This window comes from Scophthalmus maximus, chromosome 19, assembly GCF_022379125.1.
Source record: "Scophthalmus maximus strain ysfricsl-2021 chromosome 19, ASM2237912v1, whole genome shotgun sequence".
Lineage (NCBI taxonomy): Eukaryota > Metazoa > Chordata > Actinopteri > Pleuronectiformes > Scophthalmidae > Scophthalmus > Scophthalmus maximus.
The window spans coordinates 102,229-129,392 of record NC_061533.1 but is presented as its reverse complement, the minus strand read 5'-3'; the positions used below and the strand labels follow the sequence as shown (position 1 = coordinate 129,392).

General features: G+C 41.4%; 3 long non-coding RNA genes across 3 annotated transcripts; 2 read left to right on the top strand and 1 right to left on the bottom strand.

Annotated features, from left to right (window-relative positions):
• Positions 1 to 7,814: 7,814 nt before the first annotated feature.
• On the bottom strand, positions 7,815 to 9,890 carry LOC124849719. The gene is made up of 4 exons (XR_007030175.1): positions 9,730 to 9,890; positions 9,503 to 9,642; positions 8,435 to 8,573; positions 7,815 to 7,964 (listed from the first exon to the last, which is right to left on the bottom strand). It is a non-coding gene; the product is annotated as an uncharacterized LOC124849719 (long non-coding RNA).
• A 1,668-nt stretch (positions 9,891 to 11,558) lies between these two features.
• Positions 11,559 to 18,211, top strand: LOC118314114. Its single transcript, XR_004794596.2, has 3 exons — positions 11,559 to 12,311; positions 13,306 to 16,598; positions 16,748 to 18,211. It is a non-coding gene; the product is annotated as an uncharacterized LOC118314114 (long non-coding RNA).
• Positions 18,212 to 18,665: 454 nt separating this feature from the next.
• LOC118314115 lies at positions 18,666 to 26,058 on the top strand. The gene is made up of 2 exons (XR_004794597.2): positions 18,666 to 21,423; positions 21,510 to 26,058. It is a non-coding gene; the product is annotated as an uncharacterized LOC118314115 (long non-coding RNA).
• The last annotated feature ends 1,106 nt before the right edge of the window (positions 26,059 to 27,164 follow it).

Genomic DNA, 27,164 nt, shown 5'->3' with positions numbered 1-27,164 from the left:
TTATCTGTAGTGTATGAGTTATTTGTCAATTAATAGTCAGATTTGAATGAGAAATCTCATATATTCAGTCAGTATTAAAAAAAACAGACAAAAATAGTTAAAATATAAACATAATTAATGAGCCAGAACCAGAAGTTATAGATTAACTCTCTGATTTATTTTTAGTGAAGGTACAAAACATTAAAAGGTGGACAATCTTAAAATTAAAGAACACATTTAATATACAGACTGGGCCTGTGCAACCGGCAACAGCTGAGCTGAGAATGAGCCCAGAGCTGCAGAGTCCATGTGGTGGGTGGAGAAGGGGATACAGTGTGGGACGGTAGGGGAGAAGAAGAGCAGAGGTAATAAGTGTTGTAGCTATAGTTTGTATTTTTTATCCACCATGACGAACATAAAAATAAACTCAACATTGTCCATGAAAGTCAGGGACATGTTAAGACTTAACAAAGTGTGTCCTGAAGGCCAAATTCAATAACAGTGACACTGCAAACTGTAGCAGTTACAGGTCACCTTCAAAAGGTGCGGGAGGTGAGTATGCTGCAGGTCGTCTTCATGTGGACCAGCCTGATGCTACTGATCTCCCTCAGGTTGTCGTCACCACAGTGGATGATGAGGCTGTCAGCTGCTGCTCTTCCTCACAGAGTGGAAACAGAGTGGAAGAAGGCTTTTCCACCACAGTCCACCAGCCAAACACAGCTTTTCAAGGTCTGCAGCTCTCTGGACACCTCGACGGACAAACTCATCACCATGTCCACATTGTGACTATAGGATTCAAATTAATAAATGTGTGTGATAAATGCTTCAGATAATGAAAAATGTGAAGTCCACTAAAGAGTGTAGCTCACATTTTTATGTTGACAACACTGTTATATCACATCTGTAGGATAAAATGGAACTAAAAAAGCTTCATCTAAGAATCTAGATGACAGTCTCTAATACTTCATTTTTAGACAGACTATATAACTGTAAAGTCAAGCAGCCAGAACTGGTACTGGTTTGTTTTGTGCAGCTAGTGGAAGCATCACAGGTGAACTCAACAACAACCAATGTGCTGAAATTAATAAACGTCTTGTAACAAATATTAAAGTCCCTTTCTTACAGTCATATTCAAAGTGATAATCTCGTACAGTAATGTCTATAGCAGTACAGGTAAGGTAGACTACCACAGACTTCTGTCAGTGTGAAAACTTGATCTGTGCACTGTTAACGACAGTGGTGTGGGGAAATATCGATTTTCTGTTTTCTTATTTGGTGTATGTATATGTCCCTTAAGGCCCAAAAAAGAAATAAACAACAATAATAACTAAGACTACAAGCCAGTTTTCATAATACATTTACTATATGCCAAGATCACTACCCATCACATGTAACTTCTGTTCAGTAAACGTTTAATTGATTTAATTTATTAGAATCAAAATATGGTGGTGCAAATTACCACTAATACTAAATTTAAAAAAAGTAATTTTTAAGACTATTATAATTTCAGTAACAAATAATTATTTCAAACGTTCTTTTATAGTTAAAGTGTTACTTACCAAATGTAACGTTGGCTGGGACGACTGGTACCGGATCTCACGTTACCGCAGTCAGTACCGACCCGGTGCAGCCTCAGGGCTGCGGCGCTAGCCGGCTCGCACTTAGCCTAGCTTGTTAGCTTAGCTCCTTAGCCTCAGCTAACTGGGAAACTTCGACGTAGGTGGGCGTGTTTCAATGACCGGTCTGCATTTGGCCACCTTCCTCTGTGTATCTGTGTGTAAACAGGGAAGATGATATTTCAGCATTATAGTGAATTAAGATGTTAGTGTTTTATTTCCAACTTGTTCCACCACCTCGAACTAGACTTTTTTATCCATTTAATCCTGTTTTTAAGTTAGAGGAAGATCATGACCATTATTGATCACGAATAAACCTCAAACTTGACTCCTATGACCTTTTGCAAACAAATAACAAAGTCATGCTACTTCTGCCTTTGCTACCAGACAACATGAATTACTCTCATAACCGAATTAGGTTACATAAACATCAATGCAACTCCTTTTTTTTTTAAGTTGGTGGTAAATTGGTTCCTGAGAACTGGGATTTTTAACTACTGCTGCCGGTAGTCATCTGAAAACACTTTGAAATTGATTTTATTTGTCATATTTTTCTGAATAATAGGCTACTTTCCCAAGAAAACAATCAATTTCTATAACTAGTACCATGACCCTACAGAAACCCTGTATTTTTTCTTCTTCTTCTCTATGTTTCCAACCAAAATTTGAATACATTAAAATTCAAACAGAGTTGCCATCGTTAAAGAAAAGCTCTGGGGTAAATATGAATGTAATTCATGTTTGCAAGACATTTGCAAGACTCCAAAAGTGAGAACAGCAGGGGTTCAGATATATTTTGTTTTTCAGATGGCTGACAGGTTGCGAAAATAAATAGAGCAGGCTCTACACCTCAGGATATCTCTGAAGCTAGTTTATCATTAATAAGCACTTAGTAGTCACCATTTGCCTTCATTATTCCCTCTCTGCTTGAGAGAAAATTAATCATTTTTTTACACTTTATAGATGAAACTGCCCACCAACTGAGAGAGAGATAGAGAGAGAGAGAGAGAGAGAGAGAGAGAGAGAGAGAGAGAGAGAGAGATAGGGAGAGAGTTACACTTTTATACAGAAAGGGCAACGTGTTCTCAGTTTATGTTTATTTGGAAAGCACATTTTGTACTCAAATGTAATGTAATGCATCACAGACATTTTGAAGGGTACATAATAAAAAAACACTTAAAAATAAATTAAAGATTTATAGTTTAAAATAGAGATTTATTATGCAAGGTGTGTATGTGTGTGTGTGTTTGGTGGGGACTGTTCTGTAGTGCAGACTAACAAAATGCTGTGAAAAAATCAATCAATGGGAACTGATGACTGACTTCAGATAACGAGAGGGTTTACATGGTTAGCTACACCAAAGAATCGAGTGAGAGAAAAGTGAGAATTTAGCAGCAGAAGAGACAGATATTTCCTCACGAGCTGGTAGAAACTAGAGTGAAAAGAGGGAGATTATAGGACATGACTCCAAATGAATGATAATGTTCCTACTTATCTGCTGGATGTGTTAAAAGGCCGACTGCTTCCTATAATATTTCACTTTTTAAGAAAAAAAAAAAACGATAAAATTAACCCACCACACAAAAAAATGTATTAGAAATTATATTTCTAATACTAGCAGACCCTGCTGGGTCCTGCTGGTGGTATACTATGCATACTGGTCTGGTGCAATGAGGTGACTGACAATCTAGCAAATGACTGGGAAAAAGCAGCTGGTATAGATACAGAGGAGAAAATGACATAGGTGGGTGTAGCCCATCTACACACAGGTATTGGGACGACTGGTGGGGTTGATAGAGCATTACAGGAATCATGACATGTTATGTTATCCGAAGAAAAAGCATCTGCTAACAACCTCCACTGTTTACCTGCAAGTGTAGCTGCTGATATTACAAACTACTTGAACATTTTGATCAAACTTATGCACAAAAAAAACAAAGAAAAAGGATATATACTAATTCGCAGTTTGACTCAAATTTCAACCTGCAATATAAACATGTTTTACTGAACAAAGATGACAGCGTTTTTTCCTGAGAAACACAATGACTGAGAAAATAGTGCCTTAATGGATCATCCTTGAAGCCAGTTGAGAAAATATAATGCATCTGGAGAGCAGAGACCTGTTTGGACCTCTTCACAGCTGCTAAATGTGATTTGTCCAAAGCTGCCTCTTAGGGCCACACTCTCCACGCAGTCCATTGGACCTTCTGCTCTGTGCTGACGCGCCTGCCCTCACCTCTGTCCATCACAGCTGCTGCAATGTTATGATGGATGGGCGTTGGAAGACTCCCTTCTGTTCCTTGTAGACCATTATTTTAAAACAGACAGTGGCACCTATCACCTTTGAAATCCCATAAAGAGTTCCTCGTGCTGGGTTTTTGCACTTCTTCACAAAGGCAAAGAGGGAACAGATGGGTAAAGGGCGTTTATGTAAAGGTAGCAAATGAAAAGATAATCCTTTATTACACTGTGTCTGCCTCCAGCACTCCTACTGGGTAATATAAACAGTGGAGATAAGCTATAAAAGTTAACATCCCAATGCCTCAGTTTCCATTAAAATCACATCTTTCATTGTATTTCTAACAGAATGAGCCTCATTAAAACTCATTGCAGCACAGTTTCTCTCACAAGATATCCTCACAGACCTTTGCAAAACATGACATTTTGTAATGCCTTTGCAACAATGGCAAATGAGGATATTGTGGATGGCTGTGGCATTGTAACATGACTGAAACAAAAACCTAATATCATTCACATTCAGGGTCCACCAAGAGCCCATCAGAGCCCTGTCCCGAGGTAGGCATCAATCACTGCAGCCCAGGCTGTGCTTGCCTTGTGTGATAGCTGCTCTAAAGCTAAAGTAAAGGCTTTGACGAGGGCCCATTATTCAGCAGCTCATCTCCTGTCGCTTAATCACCTGTCACCAGTGCATTGCTCGGCCTGGTACCCAGAAGTTGCAGTTGGTCATCAGTCACATCAGTAATGTCACATCACTACAGTCGGCCCTAGGCTGTGTTTTCCTCTGTTTAATAAGATGCTATTAGTTGTCAGTCAGGAGTGCAGGGCAGTAAGAAAGTGTTGATCAACAACAGAGACAGCAGTGTTTTATACAGGTTTAACAGATAACCTTTAATAAACATTTGGCTTTTTATATATGATTTTTCCTCATGTCTAAAATACTGTTCCATGACAGAACTACCCTAACCAGTGACTGTTTTTATGACAAAGGTAACATTACAAAAGGGAATTTGGACAGTTCAAAAGTGCATAGTGAAACATAAGCTGAGATGAAAGTCCAGAAAAAGGTAGTTATTGTATCTTGAGTGAGTATTTTCTTCTGTCCATAAAAATAAATGAAAGTTGAGACATTGGAACAAATGGCCAATTCTCTCAAATTTCAAGTGAAGAATTCTACTTCTACACTTAAACAAAAAAATAATATGATTGTAATGCAATCATGCCATATGTTTCCATTCCAAACAAATTACGTAAAAAAAAATATGCTCTTGGTTCTATTATTTGACCAGGAAATACATTTTTGGAAGAAAATGTAATATTTAGGTTAATATTTAAATGCAACAGATTTAGCTTTTGTTAAATTGAACTACTGCCCTGAGTTAGTGCAGTTAAATTCATTGTAATTTGATTGTGTAGTACAACAAAATCAAGCCTTACTGTATAAATGAGAGGTTTTATATGTTTTACTGTCAGGCTAGTTAACTGAATTAATTTGCTTTTTGATTGCTTTTCTGATATTATTTTGTTTTCAATTAATATTGCTTTAATTTCAAGAAGTAATAAGCATTTGTTTCCATTCAATTATGTATGGTACATAAACATGTATAAAAAAGACGGAAAACATGCAAAACCAATTTTACATTTTGTTTTCACATGTGGCTTTAACAGCCGATACCTTTCAAGATACTGGACGTTGTTATCATATGGTAAATGTACTCTTTATATAATATATATATACACACCCAGTGCTTTTCTAGTTCTATCAGCCACTCAAAGCACTTTACAGTTCAAGTCACATTCACCCATTCACACAGCACTTCTACACACAGCGCTTTTTTCTATCACACACCATTCGCACACATATGGCTCAGCCAATCAGGGGACAATTAGCATTTTTCCCAAGGACACTTCAGCATGCTGACTCTGGGAGCTGGGGATAAAACCACCAACCAGTCAATTCCCCTCTCTATCTCCTGATCCACAGCCACCAGGAAAATGAACTGTAGGTACACCTGGCTAACTTTCTTTAACATTGACGTTTTCACAGATTTCCAAGGAATAAATAATGGATCTTAATGAAAAAATCTAATAATATTTGGGGACTGATATTGATGAGTGTTTGCAATTTGGTTCTCCTTGGTTGAAATTAAGGGGGCTGGTGGCCCTTGGCGGAGGTATCTACTCCTCAGGGTGCTATTCTAGTTTCGAATGTAATTCCATTTTTTTTCATTACGGACGCTAATTTAAGCTTAACAATTAGTCTAAAACGATTCCTTTCAGAATATCTAAGTGTATATTTGGTGTTTTTACTGTTCATTTTAATTACAGCAAGCGCTCTAATGGCCATTAACCCCACAAGTTGGTGAAAAATCTGATTACCCACGTTATCCCAGAATGATGTGACAATGTCCCAAAAAGCTTCTCCTGGTGTCACAGGATGTTTGGCTTTCTCAGTCTTCAAATGCCTGCATATGCAATCAGTGGGTAAGAGGTCAGGTGACTGTGGAGGAAAGTCCATGACCTTGGTCTCTGTTGTTCTTTGAAGTGTGTTTTGGGTCATTATCCTGCCGCAGGATGAATCCTCCTCCACAAAGATGCAAATCGCAGGCTGCAGCCTGTCTCCGCGGAATGGGTGAGGGTGTAGCTAACTATGCAACAACCTCAGATCTTAATTTTCCCACCACCACGATTCACTCTATATCATTTTCTCTACTGCTCGTTTCCCTACATACACCCTTCTGTCACTGCCATAAATTTCAAACTTGAATTCATCAGTAAACATACATTTTTTCATCCACTATGAAATGCAGATATTTTTTTATCCCACCCCAAACGTTTGGCCCCGTTTCCCCTCCTGAGAAGTGGTTTAGAAACTGCTACTCACTGAAAGACGAGCCGTCTTTTGACAGAAATCCTGGTGATTGGTGCCTTGCGTTCTTCATCTTGCAAATTCTATAGGGGTGATGCAGTTGCTTAATCCATCGCTCAGGGAAGTAAACCTTATGTATTGATCTTCTGATTGTGTGGTAACGTTTGGTTTTCTGATCTGACTCATCACCCTCAGTAAGTGACAACAGTTGTTTGAGGGAGAACTAGTCTTCTGAAAAAAAGGTCAACAGGCATCTAATAACTTGTATACATCACCCCCCTTACACACACCCACACACACATATGACTTAGAGGCTGCAAATTAGTTAGCTTAAAATGCCCATTTTGGTGCAATGAGGTGACTGACAATCTAGCAAATGACTGGGAAAAAGGGGCTGGTATAGATACAGATGAGAAAATGACATAGGTGGGTGTAGCCCATCCACACACTTGTGTTTGAGAAGTTTCAGGTATTGGGACGTCTGGTGGGGCGGATAGAGTATTACAGGAATCTCCTCTCTTCATGCTCTGGTCTGTTGACATTTTCACGACTCTCAACAAACGTCACATGATTTGTTTAGTCCATTGGTAATGCCACTTGGAAATCCAAAATGAACCGAGAGGTCCCAGACTAATACGCATTTGAATATTAGTCTGGATACGCCAGGCTAGGGTACAGGACCTTTGGCGTGGAATAATAGTCAAATCTTCTGTATTTCCAGAATTTACAGTAAAATACTCACACCACGGACACCAGCAATATACTGTTATTCTACAGTATCTTTAAATGATTTCATAATACATAATGTCTAATACAGAACAAATTAAATGCAGCATATTTCTGTGACTATTTGGAATAACAAGTTGTTCAGGGTGTTACTTTAACTTTCATAGTTTACTGTAGACAGGTACAGTAGATAATACAATGAATCAATTTAGCAGTATAAATATTATCTAAAATATCAGTCTTCAATGCATTTAACATTAGAACATCATTGTCCTGTGTGCTACAGACAAATTCATTAAAATATGCATCATGATGAATATTATGCATAATGAACAATAAACACTTAGAAAGGATAAAAATCAAATACATTTATTTGAAAGGGGAGTGTCAACATGAATACTGCTACTGTCAAAATAGAAAAAGAAAACCTGTTGGATGACCCAGAGAAATCAGCAAGATTTTAGTAAAAAACAGAAAGAGCCGATTAGAACTGTGGCAATAAACAAAAATTCTCTAATTCCTTGTCAGAGACTGCCCTATATTGGAAAGTAAAAAAAAAATTTCCATATCAATATATGGGCCAATAAACAATGATACTTCAAATGTGGATATCAAACAGATATATATGCGTTTGTATCATACCTTATGAATAATGTAAATATTTCATTTCTGAGTTTACATTTTTTCCAATACTATATAGTGCACATTTAAATGACGCCAGTGCATCGAAACAGTAAGCCTCTCTGGGAATTCAACAATTTAAATACAGTTTTAGCAATTCCTACAATAAACTAAATATGCACAATTGGCAACATTTGTAAAAAAAAACAACAAAACAGTTAGAACATTTTTGAAAATGTGCATTAAGACCATTTTGAAAATACTATAAACATACAGTTAAAAATGTTGACAATATGCATCAATAAAAATATTCCGGGAAGAAACTGTGAGATAAGCTCCTGTGTCTATAAAAAGTCCTGTGAGGTACAGTAGGCTTTTGTTTTACCTCTTAGTTCCTGTGGGAGGTACCATGAAGAGTCTGGGTGGGTGTGGACAGTCCTGATTCAAATCTTGTTGTTCCAGGACAGATGACCATCACATTAATCATTACTGTTCCAATCTGCAGCATTATTCCAGATTCACAACTGTCAAATAACAACAAGCAAATAGTCATAAAAAATCATCACTATCGAATCAGGAATGTACAATAAACACTCCTAATCAATGCTTATAAAACTAATGATACCAATTATCTTGTGGCTTAATGAAGCAATGTCAGTCTGTCAAAACAACACATTGACAAAGAGCTCACTGACCTATAGGAAGCTCCATTCAAAGTCAAGGAGTTTCTCCTGTAGCATGGAGACATACGTTGACCAAAATGGTTGCATTTTGCGACCATTTTTTTAGACAGGCTAAATCTGTTCTGAACGGCACATCTTGTGACATCTGCTGTCTGTATGTTAATTAGTCTTATGCATGCAGTGCAGGCTCTGCAAGCTTTAGTATAAAAGCTTAAGTATAACGTATGTCAAGCTACATAGGTGCGGCAGTTTATTTAGCTATATGTTATTTCAGTATTTAGCTATATGTCGGGTAATTAGCTATATGTTAGTTCAGTACAAAGTGTTATTTCAGTACAAGGGTCAAAGGTGTGTACACACTATCCACCTTTTTACATGAAAACCCATGGGACCATGCGACTGCATGGTGAAAGAAGTGGCCTCTAAAAAGATAGATGGGGAAAATTAATTGGCCAGAAAAAGAAAAGGAAAAATCAATCAGATTATAATTTTTTTTTCTTCTCATTAATCCCTGCTATCGTCTCACTCAACAAAGGCAAAATATAACCCTTGACCCTTTTTCCTCATTCAATTCAATTAAATTGTCACATTGTGAACTTAAAATAGAACAGCACATTGTATTTTCTGTAAGTTGTCTATTCATTGCCAAAGCATTTATCAGTAATAGAGTTAAAATTGGCAAAAATCTGGATAATTGCGTTGCAGGACGATTTAAGGTTTGCCCCTAAATTTTCTGCTTGTGCTCGTAAAATTTTCATTAATGTGCTTACAGCGCTCCTTGTAAAAAAAGTGAGTCTGGATCCCTGTGACTGCAGGAGATTTCTTCTGGACCATTACACTGGTCTTCTTGTAGACAACCCTGCGCCTGGTGGCCTCTGACCCTCTTTCTGGATTCATAGCAACAGAGCACCTGAAATCAAAATAGTCTAACATCAGAATAGCGTTGCAACAATATACCGTTTTGTGTACATTTGCTGATTGAACTGTACCGTATTACCAGATATGGTTAGATGTGAAAATATTCCAGTAACATTAGATGACATTAGATTTTCCTGCTGCCTCCATCTTCTGATGTTGGCCTTTTTGTGCTAAAGTACAGGGTTTAACAAGCACCATTCCTCGGATGCAGACCATTTAGGTATATTTACATTAACAAAATAAAACAACAACCCCCCCCCCCCCGAATTTATTTATAACTCGCCCATTTATATCATATTAAGGTTTGAAATTCTGCATAATTAGGGGTGTGGGTACTTGACAGGTGACGCTGCTGTTTGTTAGCCATTCGGTGCTAGCTAGCTGCTGGCAGCTCTAGGTGTCACCTGAGCTAATCCCCGGTCAGTGAAGGGACTTCTCGACCGCGGTGTCGGAGCCTTGCGGAGAACATTTCAAGCAAATACCGGATGAATAATACGCCTGCTCTGTGGTCAGTTGTCCCGACAGAGAAGTCCAAGAAGCTTGCGCTCCTGTTCTTTCGGTAAGTAAAGTGATAGTATTGTTCTGTGTTTGCAGTAATTAGCGGGTGTCGGTGTCTGCGCTCGGTACCTGGCTCATTAGCTTAGCTCGCTAAAGCGCTTATTAGCCAGCTAGCCTGGGGTTAGCCTCGAGCACGACTCCGGCTCTGCTGACAAGGCTAGCAGGATCAACACAACACAACATGAGCCGGTAAACAGGCGTCTGCGTGTGGTTGGAAAATATGGTCCACCACGTTAAATACGAGCAATGCAATGTTAACGGAACATTAATGCTAACTGTCAAGGTACATTAAGGTGTTTGTAACATAGTGTTCATGTCACATATCAGACTTGTTTCAGAAAATAACGTTAACGTAGAGGATGTGGTGTGTTGTTGGTTATGATGGAGTTTTTTTATTGCGCATGTACGGTAACTTAAAATGAAACAGAAAGACACAAGAAGTTTGATTCATATTTTTTACTAAAACCGACACGATAGATAATTATAATGCAGAAACAGACTTGTTGTGATCGCATGTTACGTGGTTTGTCTGTGTAGTTTTCCTCCAGGTGATCCAGACAGACTGGACCAGTGGAAGCTCAACATGAGGCAGAACTGAACTCGGACTCATAACTTAAGCACTGACCCCAGGTCCACATATGGTTTGTGAATAACTTAATGGTCACAATTTCCCCAAGTGAAACAAAGGTGCCCATAAGATTTGATAACAATTAAATGTTCTATACATACTGTACTGTAGATTCACTGTACTAAAACTACATTCAAGTACAGTTGAATATCTAAAGAACACAAGCACACAAACCTCTTTATTTACAAACTTGTCTTACTATTTTTTATTTGTGTCTTGTCATTGTTATCAGGGAAAGACCTGCCTGAAGGACTCCACTGTGCTGACCATGTTCTGTCTCCAAGAGCAAAGAAGAAAAATGAATCACTCGGTTCTTATCATTACATGTTACACAGCTTTTAAAATATATTTAAACCACACATACCTGTTATTGCTTAAGGTTTTATCCGTATTGTATGATTTATTTGTCAATTAATAGTCAGATTTGAATGTGAAATCTGACATATTCAGTCAGTATTAAAGAAAAAAATAGTTAAAATATAATAGTTGGTATTGTTTATCAACCAAGACGAACATTAAAATGAACTCAACATTGTCCATGAAAGTCAGGGACATGTTTAGGCTTAACAAAGTGTGTCCTGAAGGCCAAATTCAATAGCAGTGACACTGCCAACTGTAGCAGTTACAGCACCCCTTCACAAGAGGCTGGAGGTGAGTCTGCTGCAGGTCGTCTTCATGTTGACCAGCCTGATGCTACTGATCTCCTTCAGGTTGTCGTCACCAAAGTGGATGATGTGGACGTCAGCTGCTGCGCTTCCTCACGGAGTGGAAACAGTGGAAGAAGGCTTTTCCACCACAGTCCACCAGCCAAACACAGCTTGCCAAGGTCTGCAGCTCTCTGGACACCTTGACGGACACACTCATCACCATGTCCACATTGTGATTATAGGATTAAAATTAATAAACACCTAGTTTTCAAAAAATACTGTAGATTCCTGTAATTTAAAACATCAGCATACTGTTTGGTGCCTCTATCCTGTTGCTTCAAGTTAAGCTACCCACAATGCATTGTTAACTACAGTACTAAACCATTTTACATGAAAACAGTATTTTAGTGTTGAAAATTGGCTGTAAATTTACTGCAATAATTTACAGTGTAGGTGACAAAACCATGTAAAGTAAATTCAATCAGATCCAAAATCACATAGTATTGAGGTGGGAATAATGCTACACAAATAAATAAGTCCAAACTAGGTTCTGACGATCACTGTTGTGATCACTATTCACAGGTCATGGTTCCCCCTCCTTTTGATTAGCACAACGGCACCGATGAGAGCGAACAGTTGCCATGGAGAAACATGCAATCAGCTGGTGTTTCTCTCCCTTTCACTGCATGTACCCTCCCCTCAATCTCTTCCTCTGACTGTAGACACTACAGGCCCTGTTGTAGTCAGATAGTGAGGGAGCATTTGCAGTGTGGGAGGGAGGATCTCAGATGTTCATGTTGGAGAACTCATCTCCTGTTCCGGTCCTAGGTAAGCTTCAATACTTCTCCAGATCTCCCTTTCTTTTGGCTGCCATTACGCAAACTAAGCTCATTTGCCCCCCACTCCCAAGAGAACCATGATCTGCCTTTTGTTCGGGGCCCCAAACTTCCATTCATGTTCCCCAGGAGAGTAGACAAAAGAGGAAGAGACACAGGCCTGAACCCTTTGCCCAGACAGACTGCGTAAAGCGACCATAAAGAGATGACGGGCTTGAATGGAGACCTTTAGCCTTAACTACTTAACATTGCTTCTGTCTGTGGGGGTGTTCTCATTTACTTTGTGCATCTTAACATTTCTTTGACTTATAGCATAAAATATTGCTCTGAAAGCTCGGTTCACTGCAACTAAAGAAAATACAAACAATGCAACCAAATACAGAAATGTGCTACAAATACATGTATAACAATTGAATAAAGAAAAGCATCATCTTGACAACACCTATATGCAGTACAAAAGCATATAGTTGTAAAAAGAACAAGTATAAATGTCAATGCTGATAATTACAAGCAAATACATCAAAGCACTTAAAAATATGTGACAACACAACCAAATATACCACACACACACAAAACACTAAACAAATAATAAAATGCACTGGAAATTCAGCCAACACAAGCAAATGCACAAACATTGCAATTTGAGCAAAGTTAAAAAAAAAAAGTTTCCAGGGGATGTTCACACTGCTGAACACCAAGCCACCAGGATCAGCACTGCTCTGTGAATTGATACAGGTGTTGCAAGGGTTACATTTAGCACATTGGCCCAAAACCGCTTTTCACATTCACAATCACACTAGTCGGAGTGGCTGTAATAGGATGAAAATATTTATGAATAAATGTGTTGCAAAAATAATTAATTTAAACTAATTACACACAAACATTTGTATTGTTGTTGTCCTTATTGACAACAGAATTTTAACAATTACAGTGTGGTTTGGTCAAAAAGTGCATTGACAGCCTCTGTCTGAAACACTTGGTTTTAGGTCCTGTCTCTTTAAGAACCCCCTCCAAATGAAGTCCATTCTGCTCTGACTGGCCAGCTTACCTACTCTGATGTGATTGGTCAACCACTTCCAGTGCATGTAAGAAGTGTCCACTTCAGCTTTTGCTTTACCTGGCATTGTTTGGGGGTTTGCCAGATTAGCCTCTAGGCACTTCTCTAACATCGTGAAATCACAGTGAATTGGCTGGACTTCTGATGAGGCATTTCAAGAGTTTCAGGAGTAGACGCTCAAAAGTGCAAGAATTAATAAAGTACAAGTGGTTCAAGTACTTATTTGTAATTAAGTGTTTTTGTGTGTTTAATATAACAAATTCAGGGAGTAAGGTGCAGTCTGAACAGGTGAGTTTTCAGTTCTGCTGTCCTGATGCCAATGCGGAGCTCGTTCCACCATAAAGGAACCCGGACAGAAAACAGATGGGATTTAGATGAGCGGTGGCTGGCCGCCCCTCGCAGTGAGGGATTAGCAAGCGGAGTGGTTGGGCTGGGGTGTAGAGTTTGACCATTTCATCCTGGATGTAGGATGGGCCTGAACCATTCGCAGCACGGTAGGCGAGTACCAGTGCCTTGAATCGTAATCGAGAGACCACCGGAATTCTGTGCAGTGTGGGAGGAGCACTGTAGTGTGGGATAACTTGGGTAGATTTAAGTCCACCGGGGTTGTCCAGTGTCACACCCAGGTTCCTTCCAGGTTCATCTGCGTAGCTATGGTAGGAAAAGCCATGTGAGTGAATGACAGAGCCTAATGACCTGAGGAAGGGGCCCAGAAAAGAGCCCTGAGGGACCCCAGTAGTGAGGTTGCAGGGTTCGAACATCGATTCTCTCCAAGTAACCCTGTAAGTGCGGCCCTTGAGGTAGGATGCAAATAGGGAGAGTGCTGAGCCTGAGATTCCCAGTTGTTGGAGGGTGGAGAGTAGGATCTGGTGGTTCACTGTGTCTAAAGCTGCTGAGAGGTCGAACAGGATGACAACAGAGGAGAGGGAGGCTGCTCAAGCTGTGTGGAGTTCCTCTGTGACACCTAGGAGGGCAGTCTCTGTTGAGTGCCCTGCTTTGAATCCAGATTGGTGGGGGTCAATAAGGTTGTTCTGGTGGAGATATGCATAAAGTTGAGTTAAGACGTTCAAGAGTTTTTGAAAGACATGGAAGAAGAGAGTAGTTTATCACATCAGATGGGTTGAGTGCAGGTTTCTTTAAAAAAGGATTCACTCTTGCTGCTTTAAGAGTGTTGGGAAAGTAACCTGTTGTCAGAGAGGTATTGATGAGGTGGATGAGGAACGGAAGGTGGTCAGGAGCAATACACTGAAGAAGGTGAAAGGGGATAGGATCAAGGGGGCATGTGGTGGGGCGGTGGGGTGTGACCAAGGATAGTAGCTCACTGGGAGGGAGTGGTGAAAAAGCGACTAGCGAAGGAGATGAGGAGGAGGGTGAAGGACAGGTAGTGTCAGTAGGGGGTCAAGAAATGAGGAGTGAATGTCATCTATCTTTTTTGCAAAGTAGTTTACAAAGTCGCTCGGAGGAAGGGAGGAGGAAGAGCGGGGAGCTCGAGGAGGTTAGAGAAAATGGAAAAAAGTTTCTTGGGGTCGAAGAGGGAAGATTGAATTTTAGATTCAAAGAAAGAGCTTTTAGCAGCAGATAAGGATGCAGAGAAAGAGGAAAGAAAAGATTTATAGGCAAGAAGATCCTCAGGGCATTTGGATTTGTGCCATTGTCGTTCAGCTGCTCGCAGGGAGGTTCTGTGAGACTGCACTGAGTCAGACAACCACCGAACTGGACGGGCTAGCCCACCGAGAGGTTAAAGGACAGAGGGAGTCCAGGGAAGAGGACAAGGTAGAGAGAAGAGTGTCTGTGGCAGAGGCAGGAGTGAGAAGGAGTCAGCCGAGGGGAGAGTCGATAGAACAGATGAGCCAAGAGAGAAGGGGGACAGGGAGCGAAGGTTGCGGCGGACAGGTACAGTATGAGTGGAAGAGGGAAGGTTGGCAGTTTGAGAGAGGGGAAGAGGGTAGGATATGGTAGTGGTCAGAGACATGGAGAGGAGTGACAGAGAGCAAGGTTGGTTACCAGCTTTGTGAGTTTGTGAAGGGGGGGGGGGATTGATAGAGCGAAGGAGGATAGAAAGACTAACAGCTGGGAAAGTTAACTTCTCTGTCTGGATGTTGAAGTCACCGAGAAGTACTAGTGGGGGGCCATCTTCTGTGATGTTAGATGGGAGGACGTCCAATTCCTCCTAGAAATCCCCAAGAGGGCCAGGTGGGCTGTAGAGTACAATGATCTTTAATTTCACCGGGTGACTTACAGAAACAGCACCAAGTTCGCAGGATGAAGGAGTGAAGTGCGGAATGGGGTAAAGAGAGAGTTTCCATTCAGGAGAAAGTAGCAAACCAGTGCCTGGTGTAGGCTGAGGAGGGGGCAGCAGGGGACAACTCCTGTTGTCAGGAGTTATCCAGGTCTCAGTCAGTGCGTTAACATACAGTTTAAAAACCTGATTATACTCGGGTTAAAGTTTCTCAAACACCATGTAAACACCTGTAAACATCAAGAAGCAACGGCGCCAAAAACAACAAAAGCTTTAAATTGAAACCCAAGGACGTCGCCATGGTAAGTGCTACCAAGAGGACCCATTTCTGGACGAACAAGGAGTCACATTTTTTGTTGTGCTAACTAAAGGACCTAAATATACTGAGGAGCATGGATGGCAGGAAGACAAAGAATGCTGAGGCGCCGACAAACTAAAAGAAGTTGGTTATAACCACAGCGTTGAGCAGATTCAACACCGATGGAAACATTTAAAAACTGCAGGAAAATGAATCAAATAAGTGGCAATAGTCCTATAACCTGCCCACACCAAGAGTTGATGGAAGAGCTGATTGGACACCGACCCTTAGCCCAAGCTATGGAACATGGGGTGGACATAGGCCTTCAAGGTAATTCTACACCGAGTTACACTTTCCGACTACCTAGCTAATGATGTATAACGATAACGTGTAGTAACACCAAATGCATGAAAGAAAAGGTAGTAAGACAGTTTTTTTTACATACAACATGGGTATTTGTGCTCTTATGTTACTTTGCCTACACCATTTAGTTGTAACTGTTCTGGAGAGCAAGATAAAATACAGACAAGACACATTCTTTCAATTAAAGTGTAATAGGATTTAAACCAATCTGTTTTTGTGCCCTCTAGACAGTATGCAGGAGGACACCCTTGAAGATTCTGCTGTGTCCTCGTGGGAGCAAGCACTCCTCAGCCAAGTGTCTCACTTAGCCATTCTTTGACTGGTAGGTTGAGAGGACAATTTTCCCATCTTGCATTTTCAAATACATGAAACTGATCTCGGCTGGGGGTTTATTCACCATTCCGTTGCTGCAAACATTCATGCACCCTGTTCCAAACCAATAATTTATTGTTACTTTCATTCTGTCTGCAGGAGTTTCACTGCCATCTGCAGGGAGGAGAAGACCGCGCCATACTGCTGACATGGACCATTTTTTTGATAGAATGCAGGAGATGCAGAACTCTTTCATGCAGCAGTTCCAACAGAGCCAGGAAAGGGAGGAGCGCCTTGTGAACAATATGATGGACAGTAACACATGCATGGTGACTGCTCTTATTGAAGGCATCTGCAGCCTGCGGCCTCCAGTGCCACGACAACCCACCTACACGGGTACCCCCGGACCTGGACCTAGCAACCAGCATCGTGTACCATCACATGTGATAGAACACTTTATAAATATTTAAAATGCACATTGTTAAGTTAACCTCTTGTTGACAGAATAAAAAGAATGTAGAAATAATATTATGACCATGTTTATTATTTGAAAATGTACAAGCATGTAAAAAAGCACACATTCACAAATGAGAAACATTTTTATTTAAAAAATGGTTTTGGCAATGGGAAATTAGCTTTTATATACTCTGTCAAAGCTAGCCGGACTTCCTGACCAGCAGAAGACTCTGATACATTATATGTGCGGCAGCTGGCTATGGTAGGTCATGCTTCAACATAGCAGCACCCTCTGTCCAGACAGGGTTTAAACCCTCTTTTTCAAGTTTCAACAATTGTGTAATGCACAACAGGTGGCAACAACATGAGGGGTAAATGTGTAAAGAAAATCACTTCTTTTAAGTAAAACTCTCCAGTCTACAAAAGGCAATCTCAACTGTCGTACTGGCGGAACTAAGGTAGACATTAAATTACTCTTGCTCAGGAGTTAGTCGTGAAGACTGGGTGTAATCCTTGATGAGGCAGTCCATAAGTGGATACTCGTTGGTTTCCTCGAATGGACTTGTGTACACAAATCTGGTTGGAAAACACTTCACAGTTCTCCGGTGTAACGGGTAGAACGAAACATTTAATCCACAGTTTGTGAAACCTTACAGATGTATCCAAAGCAAATTAGAGATGGGTATACTACGGTAAGAAAACAGTGTCGCTTGGTCGGTTTGCTGACAAACATCAAAGGCACATTGATACTATTGTCCAGGACATCAAAGCCATAAGCTACTTCTCTTAAGGTGACAGTAACATGCTTAACTATTAGACCTACGGTACTATAAACAATATAAACTGCACTCATTCTAGACAGTGTATATTGGCTCCCACATACCGGCCCCTAATTGTGCTCATATCTGGAGACAATTACCAAATTATAACACGTGGAGTCAGATAAACTAATGTAACGTAACACAATCTAGCACTGCGTATTACTGTCTATTCGGCCTCCTCCAAATCTCCAAAGGCATATCTTCTTGATGGGTCTGTCCAGCATGCTAGTCTTGGTCTTGATCCGGACCTGACGCACCATCCCGTACATGTCTGGGACTGTCTGAATGACCTTTGCCATGACCCAAACGTAGCGTGCTGCTCAGTCCACCTGATCCTCTCCCAGACTCCTCCGTGGTGCAGTTGGTTGACCACTGCCTTCCCGAAGCCTGTCGGCTTGAAACACATTGGGGCACTGACGCCCTGTAGCAGGTGGAGCGATGTCTTCCATGTGGACCACTCGTCAGCGAACTTATCAGGTATCAGGGTATCCCAGTCCAACTTCTCCCTGCAGAGCTCCTGCAGGATTCTCTTAGCCGGGAGCATGACTGGTGCGAAGATACCCAAAGGGTCATACACAGAGCTCACGATGGACACCTTCACTTGATGGAACATTGCCTCGATGTCTGCCATGACCACGACCTCCTCCTGTCTGAATCTGGTGATGACACCAATGAGGGTGCTGGTAATGTTTGGTCCCTGTAGCAGCTGCTCATTCAGACTAGTGCTACACCAGGTTGCTCCACAATCAAATACCACCCTGAGCTTTTTCTTTGTAGGGTGGTAAACCCGGTAGTGGTTGTGGTAGGTACCGCACTCTACTGTCTGCACGGCTGAGGTTTTCTTTTGGATTCTTCTCCAGCTTACGCCTAAGGTTCAGCGCTCGTTGCTCTGCCACCTTTCTATTGTTGGCCATCTTCCCGTCCTTGTTCCTCAGTGGCAGATCAATGCTGTAATCTCCTTTTACAAGTGTAGCTGACTCTGAGGCTATCTCGAGGAATTGTCGTCCTCTCTGTACATTTCCAGTTTCTCATCCTTCTTGTACTCAGGGAAGTCGCCGTGACCTGCTGTCTCCAGAGTTCCTCCAGTCTGGTAACTTGTACCTGGTTCGCTGAAACCTGTATTAGCCCGCATGCTGAGCTGTGGCCAACATTTTCCCCCCACTGGCGATGAACCGCTGGGGTTCAATGGCCTTGTGTCCGTTCCTCCCAATATGCAGACCTATCCCTGCATCTATTTTTTGTAGTTGTACCTGCTGCAGGTAGGACCGCCCAACCAGTTCCTCCTGTGATGGAATGTTATCTTTGGTTGCAGGAATTATTTTCTGGGAATATGTATCTGGGAGCCCCAGGAAATTGTTTGCGCCTAGGCTACTCACTTCCAAGCCAGATACTATTTGAGTATCGGCCCACCTCCATTCCTCCTTGGTCTTTACGGTCAGCGGCGAGATAGGTGTCTTTCTGCCTGTGATATTAAGCTCTTTCATCAGGTCCTCTGTAAAGAAACAAGAGGTACTGCCGGAGTCTATGAAACCGCAAGTAGTTGTTATCTATTGGCTTTTGTTGCTCTTGACTTGGACTGGTACTATTCCCAAGATCTTTCCGCTGTTTTTGGTATTTGTTGCTCTGCAGGTCGTTGGGCCTGATGGCCCCACGTCGCTTGTGCGCGACTCTCCTTTGAAATTTACCCCCTGATTCATCACCATGTCCCTTGTTTCTGGCTTTGATCTGGGACTCGCTGTTTGGTCAATGACGACAGTTGCGCCATTGATAATGCCTCTCTTGTCATTGCCTTTCCTTTGCAGCCTCTCGTCCACCGGGCCTCTAGCTTGTCTCCTCAGGCCAGCGTTCCTTCCCTTGCCATGTATTGAGTCCACGGCTTTATCGGCCTTTCTGTCAACAAAGTCCACAAGGTCATGGAGCTTAACTCTGCGTCTTTCATAAATCTTGATATTGTGGGCCTCTGTATGCCACTCTTCCTTCAGCTCGCACGGGAGCTCTGGGCGATATCTTGTATGTTACGCGCGTTGTTAAACGTATCCATGAACTCCATGTTCTTCATAGCACTACAGCATACTGAGAGATAGAGGCCGAAGAACTGGAGACCCTTTCCGTTGTCTGAGTTTATCACAGGCCAACCTAATGCCTTTTCCAAATAATCGTCTACGATGTTCATGGGATCCCCAAAATGTTTTTCCCGAGGACTCCATGCTTGATGATAGCCTTCCTCGGGATCAAGCAATAAACAGTTTGCTATTATCTCATGGGGCCATCCCTTAGTAGACTTCGCCAAGAGGGTTTGGTGGTTCTCTTCGGAACCGGGGAACGTTCTGAGGGTTCGGTGGTTGTTCTCCCTGGAACACGGGTATGTTCTGAGGGGGCAGAGGTTGACGTCTGGGAGCCAAGTAGCTGTTCGTTCCGCAACTGCTTTGATATGAGGTGCCAACCCTTTCATGTGCTTCATGGACTCCTGAGTCTGTCAGCTGCAGCTGCTATGGCGCCTTGAATTTCCCCTTCCTCTTTCTCCCATTTGAATTCCTTTTTTAATCTTGCGACCCTTTCCTGTAGCTCCAGCTTTTTCGCTTTGTATTTGTGCTTCCATTTCCAGCCCTTCCCTTTGGATTTGTGCTTCCCTTCCCTGCCTTTCGCTTTGTATTTTAATATCATGTGTAAGTGAACATTAACTAAAACGGTCAGTTGGGTGTAGTGATGCAGGAATCACAATATCTCACTTTTGGTAGGAGATGTGCTTGGGCAAACAAAGCCGACTGCTTCAGCACATTTGCATCATGAGCACACCCTGGCATCATGCAGTTAATGTTCCAAAACCTACAAGAAATATTATAAACACATGGCAAACACTAATGACATTTTACAGATTAACCACATCAGAAGCACGTTTGGGGAATGTGGTGTTTCTGCTCGAACCGGTGTGCTATAGCACAGGCCTCCTCTGCGGTGGGTGCCTTGATAAGGTCACGCATAACCGGGGAAACCATTCCCTTGCAGAACGTGTAGAAAAAAAAATTCTTGACGGTGGACTTATGAACACCAAACTGGTTAGCGATGACCCTATATTCTGCGCAACTGGCGAGCTTGTACAGTAAAATGGTGACCCTCATCTGCAACAGAATTGGCGCTCTTACAGTCTCTTCCTGGGGTTTCAAAACTCATTCCATCATCCCGCATATCTTGTCAGAAAATTATTTTAAAACCACCCTCTCCCACCAGCCTTTGCTCCTGACCCACATCCAGCATGTCCGAGAGGCCCGTGGTAGTAGCGATGGAACAAGGTGGAGCTACGAAGTAGAGATCTCGTTAAAGTTTGCAAAACCAGACAGCGTCTTCTACTACCTTCTAACATCACCATTAAAAATGACAGATAGGGTACATCTTGCCTGTACGAGGCATAGAGAATGTAAGAATTGTACAGTGCTGAAAAGTCATCCATGTTCTCCCCGCTTTCCAACCTATTGTTGTGATTTTGACAAAGTTCAACCGGAAGAAAAGCCTTATTCCGACCAGTTGTACGTTGGCAGAGCGCAACCTACTGTACCGGAGGTAGAGTTACCCCCGTCATTCTTCCCTTTCTTCCCCACTCATGTATACGGGGAGAACTGGCATAACCCGGTTATTCACTTATCCAGGGTAAGACCATACCCCGGTTACTGCTGTGCTGAGTGAGAGCAAGGAAGTCCAGGGACAGCGGGGATACGTAGCCAGAGATGAACTCGGCCTTGCGGGTGGCAGACTGGCAGTGCCACAGTCCCCCTGTGACAAGGTGCTAGAAGGTAGATAAGATTATGGTGCTGTAGTGAACAGGTACATGGTCTAAAGTATCTATGAGGAGAGTAGCATGCAGGAATGGAAAATACACACATGATACATGAAAGAAAAGTCAAAATCAAAAGAAACTTCGCTCCCACTTGTCCTCCCACGAGGAGGCTTCATCTGCCACTTAAGCTGCCGCTTCAAACAAATGCTGGCTTTTCTGCACAAGTTCTTACCACTCCCCCAAAATTAGTTAGGTATTCAAAACACCTGGTGAGAAAGTAATTGAAACTATATCTACTGAGAGACAGCTGAACTGCAACAGTTTTCCACCTTAGTCAGTGGGGATAGATTTCTAAAATGGATCTAAAGCAACAATAAACTTTACTTAGATTAAATCAACAAGGACAATTTGTTGAACCTAAAACAGGCAAAGCACTGTAAAGCAGGGAAATGCCAGTTTCAGAAACTAGATAAACTCAATCACAGCAGAACACAGACCTTTTACATACACAAAAAAAAATCAATTTTCTCTATCTACATGTGTTTTGTCTATTTGCATGTGTTTTCTTAGGCTGCGGTGCATTCAGCCTCCAGGTTCACCACAGGAAACAGTTATGAGTGAGCGAGCTCTGTGTGAGTATGTTGAGGAGTCAAGATACAGGAATTTTAATTATTTTTGCAGTGGTGCAACTTCCTCCTCATAGTAAAATATCAACTCTGGATCCTTGTTGTCAGGTTGAATCCTGCAGCTCACACTTCTGACATGCTTTGCGGCACAAATCACATCACATTTAAACCGTAAGCCATATTACTCTAGGGTTTATAGGCTTGTAGGAATACTAGATACTTCCAGAAATGTTTATCTACAAGGCAATAAAGGCTGACATATACAGTGGCTGCTTATCTGTCGCACCTGTTTTATGTTAAATATGACCTTGGTTTCAGTTAGGAGGCAACGGGTGGGTTCTTCCATACTGTTCAATAGGGATCCCATGCACTGAGAGATAAGGACCATGTACTAGCATATATCCATACTGTTATATATAAGTACAAAAAAAAATGGTGTGGGCTGATGTTTCTTGCATTGATGTGTTTCTTGCAGTAATGGGGTCTCTGCAGAATTATAGGCTGAAAACATAAGGTTTTTAAAATGAGACAACCATTATCTCCTAAAGATAGTGCCTGCTCATACAAAATTATGTTCGTATCAAAGTAACCACCACCAACAACAAATAAATAACACCACAGTGTGGCCTTTTCGTGATACTGCCCTGTTTCATATCAATGTAATGTGAGAGGAAACTGCAATGTATTAATTTCCAGTGAAGTCAGGCATGGCAACAGTCTCAATGTCTGCCCGCGGGAAATTACAAACTTAATGAAAGGGAAATAATAAGCCATTTAAAAAAAACTACTATTGTAAAATCTCCGTCCACACTAGCCATGTCTCATCCCACTCATCACTTATGAATTTAATAATTAAACTTTTCTGACTTGCCACACTGATGGATTCCTGCACTTCTCTGCTTCTGCTGACACTCAACATTAATGATGTCAAGTGAGAAATATGGAGCCAGTTGAAATTTCTTTTGAATCAGCACACCTCTGCTACACTGACATGTAATGCATATGGCAGGGATCACTAATAGTCGGACCGCTGTTCGGATCCGGACCCAGATTTCGTCCTATCTGGGCCAGGACCCACAACTGATACATCATTGAGAATTAGCAAATGTTGACGAGCCGTTTCCATTTTACTGGTGGAGTGTTAGCCGTCACTACACTGGTGTTGATCTTTTCCTGCTTGGCATCCAGCATAGTCGTGAAGCAGGGGACAAGTTTCACTTTTTTCAGAGCTAAAGCGCTGTCTCGCTCCGGGACCAACCCCCTTACTCTCCGTAACAGCGTGACTTCTCTTTAAACTTGAAGGCGCTGACAGATCGCAATTTCACTTCTGCAGCCAACTCTCCCTGTCGCTCGTTGTTTTGTTGTGCATGTGTAGCAGTGGTTCAGATAGTCAAGTGCTGTGCTGTACAGTGTGAGTAGACCTAACTCGCGGACACGTTGACAGCCTTGCTAGCGGCTAATGCTAGCCCTCACAAGTTTGAGCTCCCTTGGCAGTGTGCCTTTCTCCCATGCCAGTGGTTACGGGTTCGAAGCCACCCTGTGACACTTGATTGAGTGATCCCCCCTCTGCTTTTTTCCCAAATTGCACCCTGCACACACTCACTGATGTTGAAAGAATATTATTATTTCCGTGTCCTGTTTTCTCCACCCGTGTTTTGTGTTCTGAGACAGCTAAAATGCTCATTTTTAAAGCTGTATGTTTTGTTTTATTTTACTTTAAGCGAGAAGAGAACATTATTAGAGTACTTGTTATTAATAATTCCTCCAGTTCAATATGAAAATTGGAAATTAACATTGTTGAAATGTTATTGAAACGCAGGCCTTTTTCTTTATTAAATTTGACAGTCAGTTGTTGATAATTAGGCACCCAGCATACCTTAATATGGCACTGAATCATAACGCAAGTTATACATTATGACATTATGGTTCTGGACCTTTGCTTGAGGTAAATTTCTCCAACTGGACCTCCCTGAATTTGAATTGAATACCCCTGGCATATGGTGTAGGAAGAAGACATGTGGTTTACTGGCAGCTCCTTGTAGCATTTGTGGACATTTCTATCTCCTCAGTTAAAGTAAAAAATATATGATACTATGATGTAAACATCCAGTTCTGAAAACATAATTCCACTGTAGAAGGGGGATCAGCAACAAGTCAAGTCAGTTTTATTGATATAGCATAAAATCACAAATTCACCTTGAAATATAGAACCTCTATTGTTATTCACCTTCGATACAGAACCCGTACGGTTTCTAATAGTGGTCAAAAAGATTTTGTTCAGAGACCGGGACACTTACCCATCAGTTTTGGTCCTGCCCTAAATTAGACTCTTTCTGGCACCTTGTATTCGACTATATAACTGAAGCATTCAATAGAACTATAGCTCCAGACCCGCTTCTGGCCATCTTTGGTTCAGTAGTTAAAAATCGATCTATTGAAAAGTACCTAGGGCAAGCAATTCCCTATGCACATTGCTGGCAAAAACGCTTTATTTTACAAGGCTGGATATCCAATGCTAGTCCTTCGTTTCAGCAATGGCTCAGAGACCTGGGAAATAAACTACAAATGGAGAGATTGGGATGCAAGATGGCAAACAAGCATACTACTTTTTTGAAAATTTGGCAACCCCTCCTTGATAAATGGTTGACTACCTCCAATTTTAAAGTCTGAAAGTAGTCTTTATTTTCCAACAGTATGGTGCAGTGCAGTGTACTATCTCTTCCAGCCGGTCCACCTTCATTTTAGAGTTTCTCTTGGTATCGTTTAACCCTGCATGAGGAGCTGAAAGATGAGTCTTGTAACCTGGGCTCACTTCGGTATCCCAGAGGGATTGTGTGGCATTACTTTCTCCCTGTCACTGCTCTGTGAGGGTCAGATCTCAATGGTTAACTTCACCCAGGAGGTCCCCCAGCTCCTGCCAGACACATTCAAGCAATGGACAGTAAAGTAGGGGACAGTAAAGGATCAATAAAGTACATCTATCTATCTATCTATCTATCTATCCATCTTTTGAATTTTAATAATACAAGTGTTGTTGTCATTGCTTGTTGAAACGTAAATAAGTCGCTTGAAATAATTCTCATTCAACCTCAAATATAGAGTTGTGTGTGGATGTAAAAGTCTGAAAAAAGGTGCATATAGTCTATGTCGTCATGCATTACAGTAAGTGTCTTGGGTATCACATGGATCAAGAGTAAGAGTATGTGCACTGTCAGCTTGTATGACCGAAGCAGTTGTCGAATGTAGTCTGAGGGAACAGGGTGCCAATAGCAACACAAAAGGTGGGGAGGAGAATTGTTATAGGGTCAGAGGTCAGGGGCCGCAGCAAAAAAATACGAGGTCCTGACACTGTGTAGAAAACCTTTATTGCCCATTTATACAGACGGGTGCAGCAGTTGTGACTGTGTGTGGTTTGTAACAGCAACTCCTCTGCCTTTATTTTCCCTTCAGCTAGATAACACGTACAGTATAAATAAAGCTTCTCATGCAGCTCTCACCATTCACCATTTTCTCTCTCTAACTGCATTGCTACAGTTTTCATTACCCTGTTCACCAGCTTAGCCAGAAGCAGGGTACTGTTTTTGCCCCTCCAAAATAACTCAACAAGGCATGGACACATTTTCACCATACATGGTGAGAATATTACTTGGTGATCAGTAGGGCTGGGATGATATGCTTTTGTCCTGATTTGATTGTATCATGGGACTTGGGTGCCGCTTCGATTTGTATTGCGATTCTGATTTATTGTGATTCTACAAGTATTGCGATTCAATAAAATAGATTTTTGCAATTTTACTCCAGACTTCTAGATGCTCCGCTCTTTTTCTCTGTTTCACTACTAGCACGTACACACACCACACCGCGCACACTCCACGCACTGCCCAATTCACAACAGGAGTTACGCCAGTCATACAACAGGAGCAATAGCAAATATACAAGTGTTTTCCTTTTCAGGAAAAGTGACATGATTATTGCCTATACGGAAACTTGGAAACTTCGTAATTTTCTTCCGCCTGTTTCACTGTTTTGAGACAATCAAAACCTTATATTGATTGGAGAATTATTCCCGAATAAATAAATGCTATCATATGATTAGTAATGTTATGTCATGCATTGTTCAAAAATGCATTTTGTTTAGGTATCTCTGCCTCCCACAGCACTATAGACAGGAGTCAAAGCTTATATACTGTAGATCAAATAATAATTTATGAACATATGGTAGGAATTATGTCATGACATCACTCTGGATGTCCCCCAGCTCCTGCCAGACACATTCAAGCAATGGACAGGACAGCTACTTTCCCTTCATTTCTCTAATGACCAATTGTTCAAACCCCAGTTATACTATACCACTTGGAGTAGTTTAGAATAAGTATATTCCTTATTCTTTTATAGTTTTGTGTTTCTTATATTTTTCATATTTTGTAAGGTGTTTGGAGTGACTGATTCATATTCTGTAACAAAAATTTCCCAGTTTTCGATCAATAAAGTACATCTATCTATCTATCTATCTTTTGAATTTTAATAATACAAGTGTTGTTGTCATTGCTTGTTGAAACGTAAATAAGTCGCTTGAAATAATTCTCATTCAACCTCAAATATAGAGTTGTGTGTGGATGTAAAAGTCTGAAAAAAGGTGAATATAGTCTATGTCGTCATGCATTACAGTAAGTGTCTTGGGTATCACATAGATCCAGAGTAAGAGTATGTTCACTGTCAGCTTGTATGACCGAAGCAGTTGTCGAATGTAGTCTGAGGGAACAGGGTGCCAATAGCAACACAAAAGGTGGGGAGGAGAATTGTTATAGGGTCAGAGGTCAGGGACCGCAGCAAAAAAATACGAGGTCCTGACACTGTGTAGAAAACCTTTATTGCCCATTTATACAGACGGGTAAAGCAGT